Genomic DNA, 12,650 nt, shown 5'->3' on the forward strand with positions numbered 1-12,650 from the left:
TAGTCATTCAACTCATAGGTCATGTCAGACACTAGCTTAATTTATCACAAAAATATACATCCTAGGTTTAACAAATAGATATGATTTTATAGATAGATTATATATAAAGCTAGATAAATAAGTATTCAAAAACCTCAGAGACCTACAGAATATGGCATTTAAAAATGTTTTTATTATTTTAAGGATTCTTTGACAATGAGACATGTCATCTCTGGCAGCACCCAGCCTACCTCAAAGAAGATGATGAGCATTGAAGAACCTCCATATGCAGATGGCTTCAATGTGGCAAACCAGCCCCACCTAGGCAAAGAAAATGCCCTTGCTTCATGACAGACAGAATCCTACTAAAATGGGCAAGCTTAAATGCAGGACAAGTCAGCTGCCAAACTCTGCCAAGACCAGGTAAACAAGTCCTAAATAATTCCTGCTTCACATACATGTCTCTTAGATATACTGAGCCAGGAAAATGAAGGTGATGCTCCAATGTTTAATGAGTTTAGTGTAGTCTTTTAGGCAGCAAACTGTCTCTGTCAATTTTCTATATTTTGAAAGCTGCTAACATGTACTTCCTATTTACTCAAGTATTTAATTTTGCTCCTTCTCAAGTCTCTGGTGGAGTTGAAGACTAATAGACATAGTTTTACAATTATCTTAGTTGCTTAAAATTAAAGAGATGTTTTTATCTAAGTAGACATTTTTAGGTTGAGAGATACAAACTATAATAAAAATAACTTAGGTACAAAACCTTAAACCCTCCTAGATAAAATAGATATTTTCATCAAGATTGTTAAATACATTTAGACTAGACTAATAGTCTTACCTATTTGTTTTTACGATTGTTTCATAATTATTCTTCCTGTATTAAAATGGCCTTTTTTTGGATAAAAAAGGAGAATTATTGGGGGTTGTTCTGATACTAGCTCTCAAGATCTTGTTAAACCTATCTTTGTGTGAACCTATCCTTGTTGTATAAACCTGCCTAAGTCATTCTATATGATTGGTTGATTGCACAGCCTATACCTGGGCATGGCAGAATGGCTAGGCATGGCTAAAGTTCCTGGGCTTGGAGAGTTCAAAAGAATCACAGGAAACGGTCCAGGAAAGAGGAAGAAGGAGGATGCTAGGATGGGTTAGCATGGAGAAGAAACCACGTGGGCTGTGAGTAAGAACAGTAATAATAGTGTGAAAAGATGAAAAATATAAGCAAGTACCATGGGATGTTTGGAAGGTAGACCAGATGAGGATGATTAAGGTGGATGGAATTGAATGAGGGCTGGGAGATGAATGGTGAAGTTACTGAGACAGCCAGCCTAGATAGAAATATTTGCCTGGCTCAAGAAAAATAAGGCAATTATAAAATCTAACCAGTGTCTGTGTCTTATTATTTGTGATAGTGGATTAGCTAATGCCTCTGTGATAATCTTAGGACTAATAAAAAATTTTTTATAGCCCAACAGTTCATTTTTTTTTATTTACTACAACAACTCTCTAGTTAATTTTATTGGTGACTATGATTAGAGCCCACTGATTTAATCTAATCTTTTAAAACAACCTGAGTTGGGTGTGGTGGAACATCCCTTTAATCCAGCACTTGGGAGGCAAACACAAGCCGATTGCTGTGATGCAGAGGCCAACCTGGTCTACAAAAGGAGTCTAGGACAACCAAAGATACCCAGAGAAACCCTGTCTCGAAAAACCAAAACAACAACAGAACACTTGAAATTTCCTTGACCATAATCTCTAAAATGCCATCTAATACTGTTTAATTTCAAAAATAAAAGCACATTAAACAGTACTAAGTGGCAAACAAGGAAATCATGAAAGTTGCAGATAAATGGTGGGAACTGGAGAGGATTATTCTGAGTGAGGTATCCCAGAAGCAGAAAAACACACAGGGTATATACTCATAATTGGATATTAGACATATAATATAAGATAAACATACTAAAATCTGTACACCTAAGGAAGCTAATCAGGAAGGAGGACTCTGGCTAAAATGCTCAATCCCCATTCAGAAAGGCAAAGAGGATGGACATCGAAGGAGGGAGAAAACAGGGAACAGGACAGGAGCCTACCACAGAGGGCCTCTGTAAAGCTCTGCCCTGAAGGGTATTGAGGCAGATGCTGAGACTCATGGCCAAACATTGGGCAGAGTGCAGGAAATCTTATGAAAGAGGTGGGAGATAGTAAGACCTAGAGAGGACAGGAGCTTTACAATGAGAGCAACAGATCCAAAAGGTCTGGGCACAGGGGTCTTTTCTGAGACTGACACTCCAGCCAAGGACCACTCATGGAGATGGCCTGGAACCCCTGCACAGAGGTAGCCCATGGCAGTTCAGTGTCCAAGTGGGCTCCATGGTGATCGGAACAGGACTGTCTCTGATATGAACTCAGTGGCTCGCTCTTTGATTGCTTCCCCCTTAGGGGGGAGTGCCCTTGCTAGGCCCAGAAGAAGACAATGCAGCCAGTCCTGATGCGACCTGATGAACTGGGGTCAGAGGGAGGGGAAGGAGGACCTCCCTTATCAGTGGACTGGGAGAGGGCCACAGGTGGGGAAGAGAGAGGGTGGGATTGGAGGGGGAGGGAGGTACACTAGGGATACAGAGTGAATAAACTGTAATTAATAAAAATAAAAATAATTTTAAAAAATGAAAGATAGGCTGATGGCTTACATTTTATTTTTGGATGGATATTCACATATACCTTCAATAAATAGATACCACTTTAAGGTATGGTCTAAAGTCTTTTACACATGGATATACTTGGAAAGGGAAGATTCTCCAATTTATTCTGGTTAGGAGAATGCCTATAAATTCTGGAAGGAACCAAACAAGTTCCCTGATGCCTAACGATAAAAGGCAACCCATAAGTCCATGTTGCTATAGTCTCAGAGACAGCCATATCTTTCCATGCATACAAGAAAAGCCACAGGACCCATGTATGCTGTAGAGTTACACCATAGCTAGATCATAGGACTGCACATCCAGTGAAGATGATGTTTTCTGTTGAGCACACTTGTTTAGAGACCAAAATACAGTATAGATCAGCTTAAATTTGACAGATACCTTCATCGACAGAGGAAGAACAGATATTTCCTTTCAAGCAAGCATTCTACAAAACACAAGGTATGGGATGAAAGAAAAAGATGACTTTTTAACTTTCAACTTGTAATAACAAAAACTACCAAAGTATCTGAGTCTGTACAGAAATGATTAGGACTGTACTTTCCATATCCAGCACCTCAGAGTTCCATAAAGAGATCATGCTGAACTCCATAGAGACAAGAAGAATAAAAAGCATTATGTTTTTTTGTTTTTTTTTTTTTCACATCTGAGTGTGCCTATTTAAGAATGTTATGCCTGGTATATGTTAAATTAAATTGACCTCCATTTTTATTGTGCCTTCTGGAGTCATTAAGAATGACTTTCCCACATGGCAGCCCCATAGACATGGAAAGACAGCTCTTATGTACTTCAGACTCCCTTTCCAGGTGAACATGATCAAAATAACCTAGCTCCTCATTCTGCTTCTGGATTCCAAAGCTTTCAGTACAGATATTTCTTTACTGCCTGAAGGCAGAAGAGAATCAATTATATCTCCCAGGATGCTGGCACAGAATCCATCACCCTTCCTCTTGTCAGTGCCCCATGCAAATATGCTGAGTGAGAGAACCATATCAAGGAGGAATTTGTGGATCTTGTCAGAGAGACTGACAAACTTTGGTATGAGCTTTGGTGCAGTGAAGCAAGTGGTGGGGAAAGTAGAATTTCTCTAGAGATGCCATCAGGGAACCAAATGGGGGTTTATCACGTTTGAGCAAGGAGTCAATGTAAATATATTAAAGAAATAGGATGATTTGAAGCAAAAAGAGACTGGTATGTGTACCATAAGATGGAAAACTCCTTGTCTGCAAATTGAGGTGCATCAGTTAGCTCAGTACAAAACCTTGGAACAGCTAATCATCACGTTAGTTTAAGGTCACATTAATTTGAAGTTCTCATTGAGACCTTCAAAACACAAAGTAAAAGCTGGACTAAGGGTACAAAGACGAAGTGTGGTAAGTTAGCATTATTGCTCTGCTTTGCTAAGTCTCTTCACTTACACTTAGAAAATCAGTGTTTCAAATCTGCAAGCATGCTTACCCTTTTCCCTTAAGGGATACTGGTAAAATGCATATTCTAATGCCAGAGATGTGTAATGGGGTTTTAAAATGCCATGTGTATATGATCTTGCCTCATGATAAACATTTCTAATTCTAGGCCACATGTGAAATAGCAAAACACCGTAGATACATCACTAGACAGAAAAATGTTCTATATTATAAATCTAAGTAATGAAAAAGTATTCAATTCGCAGAAGGCCAAACGACAGAGCACAGAGTTAGAAGGGTCTTTTGTCAACTCTTCCTCAGCTCACCAGCATAGTAAGGAAGAAATTTTGTGCTAATTGATTGTAATTTGCCATCAAATTATCATCAGCAGAGAATATTAGAGCAATGCTGTACATAATAAGATGCTCACTGCCATGGTGTATGTGGTTGGGCTATCCATCCATCACTGCCTTCTATTGTCATTCTTTCCAAGGAACAATTTAGTTATGGGATCCATTTTATCCCTTTTTACACACGAGTCCACTTCTATGAGAAAAGCTACAAATAGGAAGAGTAAATATGGATTTGCTATGTGAGTCAGGAAGACTGCCTGTCAGACCTGCTCACTCAGCTCCCATTCTCTTTGGCTAATTTATCCTACACAGGATTCATGTGCATGTAGAGGAATATTGGAACAGATTGAAACAGGGCTTTCCATCCAATTTCACTGCAGACTTCAAGCAGCAGTGTTAGATGGCGTTAGCAAAGCAATCCCAGCAATCTGCATCAGTTCACATTGAGAAACCTACTCAATTTTAGACATATCAAATGCTTAACAACATGTGACTGTTTAAAACTTAAAAAAGACAGCATTCAGATTTTACAGCCTTCTTCTGGATTTCTACTTTCTTTGTCATAAATGGTCATATCAGGTCTATTATTCTGCTTGTCAACAGAACTCTTCTGCACTGTGCAGCAGATAGGATTGTACCAATGTTGTCAGTTTGAGCCAGGTTCTAAATACAAAGATAAGTTAATGATCTATCATTAGCTTGGGTACCAAAGCTGAGCATCACGAGTGCATTATCTAGCAGAATATAGCCTGCTCATCCCCTAGGTATAGCACACCAGGGACCCTGGCAGTTCAAAAATCCCATGGATAATTTCAGTGACCTGTGATAGCTTGTATTATACACAACAGCTTATTCTGATGGTTTTGAGTTGTTGGATATTGAAACACCAAGCAGAAGATTTCTCTTTTTTTCTCTCTCTCTCTCTCTCAGGGCTCTAAGATCATTCTTTCTGCAGATATTAGAAGAAATCTTACATGCACTAGAGGACTGAGCGCTTTAGGTCAGAGTTTTTGATTGGCAGTCTACTGATATTTTACTCTGCTCAACACATTCAAACGAAAAGTGATGAAATCTTATGGCATATCAAGATAGAAATGCTATACAATCTTTTATCCACAGAAGACTGGAAAAGATGATAAACGAAGAAAGACTATTCTTCAATAAAATAATAATAACAAAAATATATAGAATATGTAGTATATATAAATAATAATTAAATGAAAACTATTTTACAATAGCTCTTTCTTTCCCCCATCTCCCTCTTCCTCTCTTTCCCTCCCTCTGTGTATGTGTGTCTGTGTGTGTTGATTAAATCAATGATGTAGATAAAAACCTCTTTCCAAGGCAAAGTCTTCACTTAGTATATGAAAATTAAAGGGAAAGGAGAATGAAATTCAAATCCAGTGCAAGTGTATCAACCTGACCAACTGGAGGTAAAACACAAAGCATGTCATGCTCACACCAAAGCAAATACAGGCGATGGAGTACATGGATCTCGTTAAGATTTTTGCTTTATCTCTGTTATTTGGTTGTGTAAAAATGTCTCCTAACAATGAAATGGTAACAATTTGACAGAAAATAACTCCTTTATAAAATTATTACGATGTGAACGGAATTAACTCTGCTCCAGTGAGAGTCCAGTGGGACTCTGACATCCCATGCCATAGCCTGAGCTACAATTACTGCTCATAACTGGTGCTCTGAAAACAAAAGAAAGCAAAGCAAACAAAACAAAACAACCTGAGTCCACTGAGAAGAATCAGGTAAAAAGAGGTTACTGTGAGGTTTATCTCATGTTTTTCTTCAATTGCCCACTCATTTCTCTCTGTATTGGACTCTTCTTTCATTTTTTTTTTCCAGACAGGGTTTTTCTGCGTTGTCTTGACTGTCCTGGACTTGCCTGTTGACCGGGCTGACCTAAAACTCACAGTGATCCCTGAGTCCTGGGATTATAAGCATGTGCCACTGTGCCCATGTTTTTTTTTTATTAATTTTTAAATTACGCTTTTAAATTTTTTATTTTCTTGAATTATTATTGAGATTTTCAGTAAATCCAGAGATGAAGTTTATAAGTATGCATTTTCCCTTCACCATACACTATTTAGAATGTGATGTTGATTGTGTATTCAAGATGGTCCCTCAAGAACTTGCTCCCTTGTCACATGTCTGAGAAATACTGCTCAGTTCCCCCTTTAAACATGCAGAGAACAGGGACGCATAATAAAACCTTTCTTTCATCCTTTATTTTTCAACTAATATGGCCATAGGATGTTTGCTTTGTAAGACAGTTTTGTACGTATGCTATGCTCTGCTTTTCAGAATGTGTTTAGTTCTTACATAAAGATGGATTCAATGATCAGCATCTAATGTTATAAGATCTGGATGAATCCCTGGCTATTCTTCCTTTATCTGCTGAATATATAAAAAAAATGATGCTATAACAAATAAAGTTCTTTTTACATTTAAATGTTTACTATTCCATTACTTGTATTTAGAGAAGCAATTGGATTTTTGTTGCTAGCTTTGCATCTTTTTAACTTCTTTGACTTTATTAATTCCTGTTTTTTTGGTTCAAACTTTCGGATCTAATAAATGAGAAAGTTTTGTCTCTTTCTTCTCAATATTTTTATATTGATTTGGCCTTGCTTTATTTTATCAAGATTTCCACTATAATGCTAAAAAGAATGAATGGAAATGGTTATTTATATCTCGTACATAATGTTAGGAAGCTAGTGTTCAGTTTTACTATAGTACAAACACAGATGTGTTCTCAGTAGTTTCTTGTAATCAAATAGAGAAAGTTTCCCTTTCTCCTACATTAGATTAGTGTTTATTATCAATATCTAGTTTTGTATTTTTCTGCTTTAATCAATATGAGCACATATTTTTCGTATTTAATCTTCTGATATGATAGATTACACTCATTGATTTCTGAATGATTAACCATCCTTGACTATTAGGAACATTTGCTCTTTGGCTGAGACAGATGACTCTTGCCCTCTTTCTGTTGAGCCAGCAAGGCCACTCTATTGGATTATCACATCATATCCATTCTTATCCTGATGAGAATCTCAGAGATGGACATAAATATCTAGTGTTCTTTTTAAGGGTGAGGTGATCTTGGGTGATTCTGACTCTTACAGTCATTCACATACCCTACAACAGTTTGTTAAAATGCCTCTGTACATATGTCTTCACTCACCTTATGGCTCCATCAGCCTCTACTCCAGATGGAACAGCTCTCATTTGTCAACTGGGCTTTCTGATTTGCTTGTTTTTTGTTTTTGTTTTTGTTTTGTTTTGTTTTGTTTTTCAGATTCAGGGGTGACCAATTACCTTTTATACTAATCTAACCAAAGAGAGGTTATTTTTTATCAATTTGTTCAGGTTGTTTTCTTAATTCAGTAATGAAAACACACAAACTTGAAAATTCTTTAAATGTTGTAGCTAAAATTTAAACAAGCTTTCTTCATGTGGACAAGAATTTTCACATAATTTCTGCCTATTTCTTTTGTTGTAATTTCTTCTTTCCTGGAATTTATTAAAATGAAATGTTAAACCTTTAAAGTTGTCTGTTTATTTTTCTTTTTAGTTACATTTTGTTAACTCTATGTCCCAACTGTATCCGGCTCCCTCATTCCCTCCCCAACCCCACACTCCCTCCCTGGTCTCCTCCCTGCCCCTTTCCAAGTCCACTGATAGGGGGGGACCTCCTCCCCTTTCATTTGACCCTGTTTTATCAGGTATCTTCAGGGCTGGCTGCAAAGTCCTCCTCTGTGGCCTAACAGACTGCTCCTCCCCTGGGGCGGGGGGTCAAACAGCCTGCCCTTGAGATCCTGTTAGAAATAGTCTATGTTCCCCTTACTTTGGAAAACTACTTGGTTACTGAGCTACCATGGGCCACATCCGAGCAGAAGTTCTAGCACTGTTGTATCATTTTAAAATTTATTTCTTTTCTCCATGTGATGGGTTGAATGCTGAAGCTGAATCCTTGAAATCTTGACTGAAATGTTTGGTGTAACTACATATATAATCTTAGAATAGAGCAGGCCACTTAAACGTTCACTGAGAGATTGAACACTGCCCCTCACATATGCTTGGAAAGTGTGATACCTCCCATGCTTACACCAAGCTCATTGAAGAATCTTGAAATTCTGTGTTTATTTTTTGAAGATTAACCAATTTATCTTCCTTTGTAAGGTATCATGTGCATTGGGCCCATTTGTAGAAAGATTTTAATTCAGCAACAACATGGCTACTCTTGGCTGGAATAGAGACATACTCTTAGGACACCCTTTTAATCCCAAACAATGAAGGTAAAGTTAGTAGGGAGAAGGAAGCAGTCATGTTTGAAAGCGATGATCAATTGAGGCAGATAAACTGACAAACCAGATAGAATTTTAATCGATTAGGGTATGCCCAACTCTCAAGAAAACAGAAAGGAAAGAAAGGTGACTTAAAAGAAAGCAGCGCACACACACAGAGGGAGAGAAAGAGAGAGGAAGGGGGAGAGAGAGAGACAGGCAGTTTTACTGGACAGTTGTGCAGGGACAGGTTGCAGAGAGAACAAGCTAAATAAAGGTGGAAACAGAATAAACCAGAGAGTGAGAAGGAGCCAAAAGATTAGTACAAATTGACATATTGAGTTCAAGCAGAGCAATTCAGTCAGAAGCTGAGAGAAGCCAGATTTAATCACTCAGCTTGGAGAGGAGTTTGAGCCAGAACAGCTGAGTTGAACCAGTCAACCAGAGTTCATAAAGAGCTAGAAAAGGTGAGCTTATTCAGAATTAAGTCTCAGAGACTGAAAACATTCTAGGCCTAGATTAGATTGTATGGAAGCTAGAAGCTTCCAGAACCAGGCCTAGGTGAGCAGATGGAGGCAGTAAGCAACAAAGACAACATTTAAAACAGACAAATAAAAGTTACTGTTACCTAGTGCTTTGTGAGGTTATGTCTGTATGTAGAATGTTTGTACAACTCTGATTGTCAGAAAACTACACTATTATGCCTTTCAACGTCTGATTTCCATATACTTTTCAATTATTATTCTCCAAAAGTAGTCCTAACTGGCACACAATGAAGTTGTGTATGACTAACCAAAGTGAAAGAAGCTATCTCTAATAATTTGGTAGCTGATTATATAAAATTTCAAGGACTCCTCTTGCTTTTAGCACACTATTAAACACACTAAGTATTTATAAGTGCTGTTGTATCCATGACCTTTCTGTATATAAACATGATTAAGCTTCAATAATGATGCCATCATTCCAGTCCAGGCACTCACATTTAAACTTTCTTCTTTCTGTTAAATAAGTTTGCATTCTTACATCTTCTTTTCATTTAAATTTCTCAATTGCTGTTGTCTACTCTTTCATTCTATCAATTGTTTAGTATTTATTACTTTTATTTAAAATTTAACTGTACTTTATGTTGTCCATTAATATATAATAATCACAAATATGTGTGCTATACTTACTAGATAATATATGGATGCTATGTCACTATACCAGAGATAATAATGCAGGCCCTTCATAGGGTGTACACATTTTCTTCCTTAAAACCTGTCAGCATGCTATGTTACATGACAAAAAATAATCAGAAGAGATGACTTAAGGACTTTGAAAAGGAAGTGAAACCTTATCTACCAGCAGTTATGATGGAAGATGAAAACTCTGTAGAGTATGTATGTGTATATGAAGCAGATGTATAGGAGTATGTGTATGACGTGTATGTTTATGTGTATGATGTATGATGCATTGAGACAGAGTCTCAGGTAGACAAGTGTTTGGACTAGTGATCCTCCTCTTTCCATGTACCACTACTTCTAATGAGAAACTGAAAGATGCTACTGCTAGCTATAGAATTTGAATAAGGGTAACAAAAAAACATGCAAGTGTTTTATAGAAGATAAATATGGCAAGGAACAGCCTGTGAAGGGAAGAATGTTTGCTGATACCTTGATTTTAGCATATAAGACTAATTGTTTTAACATCTAATATCTATAAGTAAGAATTAAATAATTTTATATATTTTTTGTCATGAAGTTTGTGATATTTTTACAGTTGAAATAAGAAAATAATTCAAAAATATTATGTTAATAAAAGACATACAGAAAAAATAGTTAACAACATAATTCTTCATTTAAAAAATCTACAGCAAGGTAGAGAGGGAGTACAGTGAGAGACACATAACACTAAGGACCTTTAGAAAAAGTCACATGGAAGCCTACTACGATTGAAGTTTCCTAAAATACTTACACGTATAAACATAGATGTTTAAATAGAGATATCCTATAGATATGATAGTTTTCATTTCATCTTAATATGTTTTATTTTGTCAGGTTTGGCAGTTATTTCCTAGAAGTTTATTCTTTTCTATTCTTTTTTAATGAGAGACAGAAGGTCTGGAGAGATGGCTCAGTGATTAAGAGCACTGTCTACTCTTCCAGAGGTTCTGCATTCAATTCCCAGCAATCACATGATGGCTCACAACCATCTATAATGAGATCTGATGCCCTCTTCTGACATGCAGGTGTACTTGCAGAAAGAGCTCTTATATACATAAAATAAATAAATAAATCCTTTTAAAAATGCTGGTAGTGCTCTTTCAAAAGATCCAAACCCATTTCCCAACATCCACAGGGTAGCTCACAATTCCCTGTAACTCCAGCTTCAAGAAAGCTAATGAGAAACAGAAAGAGAGTAGACCTGGAAGGGGGAATCTGGGAGGGAGGAGAGCAAGGGAAGTATAATCAGAATATATAATATGAGAAAATAAAATACAAGAAAACTCCCAAAACCAAGGGGGAAAACAATAATACCCTCAAAAAACAAACAAACAAACAAACAAAACTGAAAACAAAAAACCACCAAACTGTAACCAAATAAAATCACGAACAAAAACCAAACCAAAACAACATAAAACCCTGTCGTGATCATTATTTGTTGGTCAACTGCTCCTGAGCATAAGATCTGCCCTGGAGTGCTTGATACACCCAGGATCATTACATTGGAAAAAGAAAAAAAAAAAAACATATTTTCCCTTTTCCAGGAAATGTAAATGACAATACCATTGTTAGCCTTTAACCTCATGGCTGGTTTACATTCATTCATTCATTCATTCATTCATTCATTCATTTTTTTAAAAATATAACAAAATAAAATATAGTAAGATAAAACAAAAACTATCACACTGAAGTTGAACCAGACAGGTCAAGATGAGGACATGAGCCCAAGAGAGGGCACAAGAGTCAGAGACCCACTCTTTCACACACTCAGGAATCCCATAGGAATGCTGAACTGGAAGTATAGAGGATCTAGTGCAGATTCCTGCAGGCCCTTTGAATGTAAGTTAACATGAGCTTTGCTCATGTTGATTTAGAGGAAGAGCTTTGATAATGCTGACTTAGATAGCATTTTTGTTTGGTTTTGGTGCCATTCATCCCCTCTGGTCTTTACATTCCCCTCCATCTTCCACAGGGTTCCCTGATCCCTGAGAGGGAGGGATTTGATGAGGGCATTTGATGAAGTCTTCCCTAAATGAAGACATTTACGGTTGAGTGTTCCAAGGGCTCTCACTCTCTACATAATATCTGGTCGTGGGTCTGCATATTTGTTCCCATCTGCTGCAGAAAGAAGCTTCTCTGATGTTGGTTGAACCAGACACTAAACTATGAGTATAGCAGAATATCATTATGAGTAATTTTATCACTATATTATTTTATTTTTCAGACCAGTATTATTTGTTTTTACCTAGATCCCTTGGCTATCTAGTCTCAGATTACTGATCACCCAAATAGTGTCAGGTACAGTTTTCAGCTCTTGGAGCTTGGTTGGTTGCTCCCATAGGCTTTGTACCACTATTGCCCTAGCGTATCTTGCAGGTAGTACACTGTTGTAGAGCAAAGGCTTTTATGGCTGGCTTGCTGTTTACGTTTCTCTTTTGATAGTGAGTGGATCGCTTTACTGTAACAGAGGTGCTAGAACCTAAAGGTGAAGGCTCTGTGCAGGCACAACAGCAATATCTCCTTTAGGGAGATTGATTCCTATCATCCTGAGGAACCATAAAACTGATTGCTATAGTTGCATGACAAGTTTGCTCTGCAACTAGCGATACAGGAGTGTTCCCCTTGCTCCACATCTTCACCAGCATGAGCTGTCACTTGTTTTACTGAATTTAGCCATTCTGACATGGATAAGGTGAAATGT

The sequence above is a fragment of the Psammomys obesus genome, unplaced genomic scaffold (genome assembly GCF_907164565.1).
Source record: "Psammomys obesus unplaced genomic scaffold, mPsaObe1.curated_primary_1811, whole genome shotgun sequence".
Taxonomy (NCBI): Eukaryota; Metazoa; Chordata; class Mammalia; order Rodentia; family Muridae; genus Psammomys; species Psammomys obesus.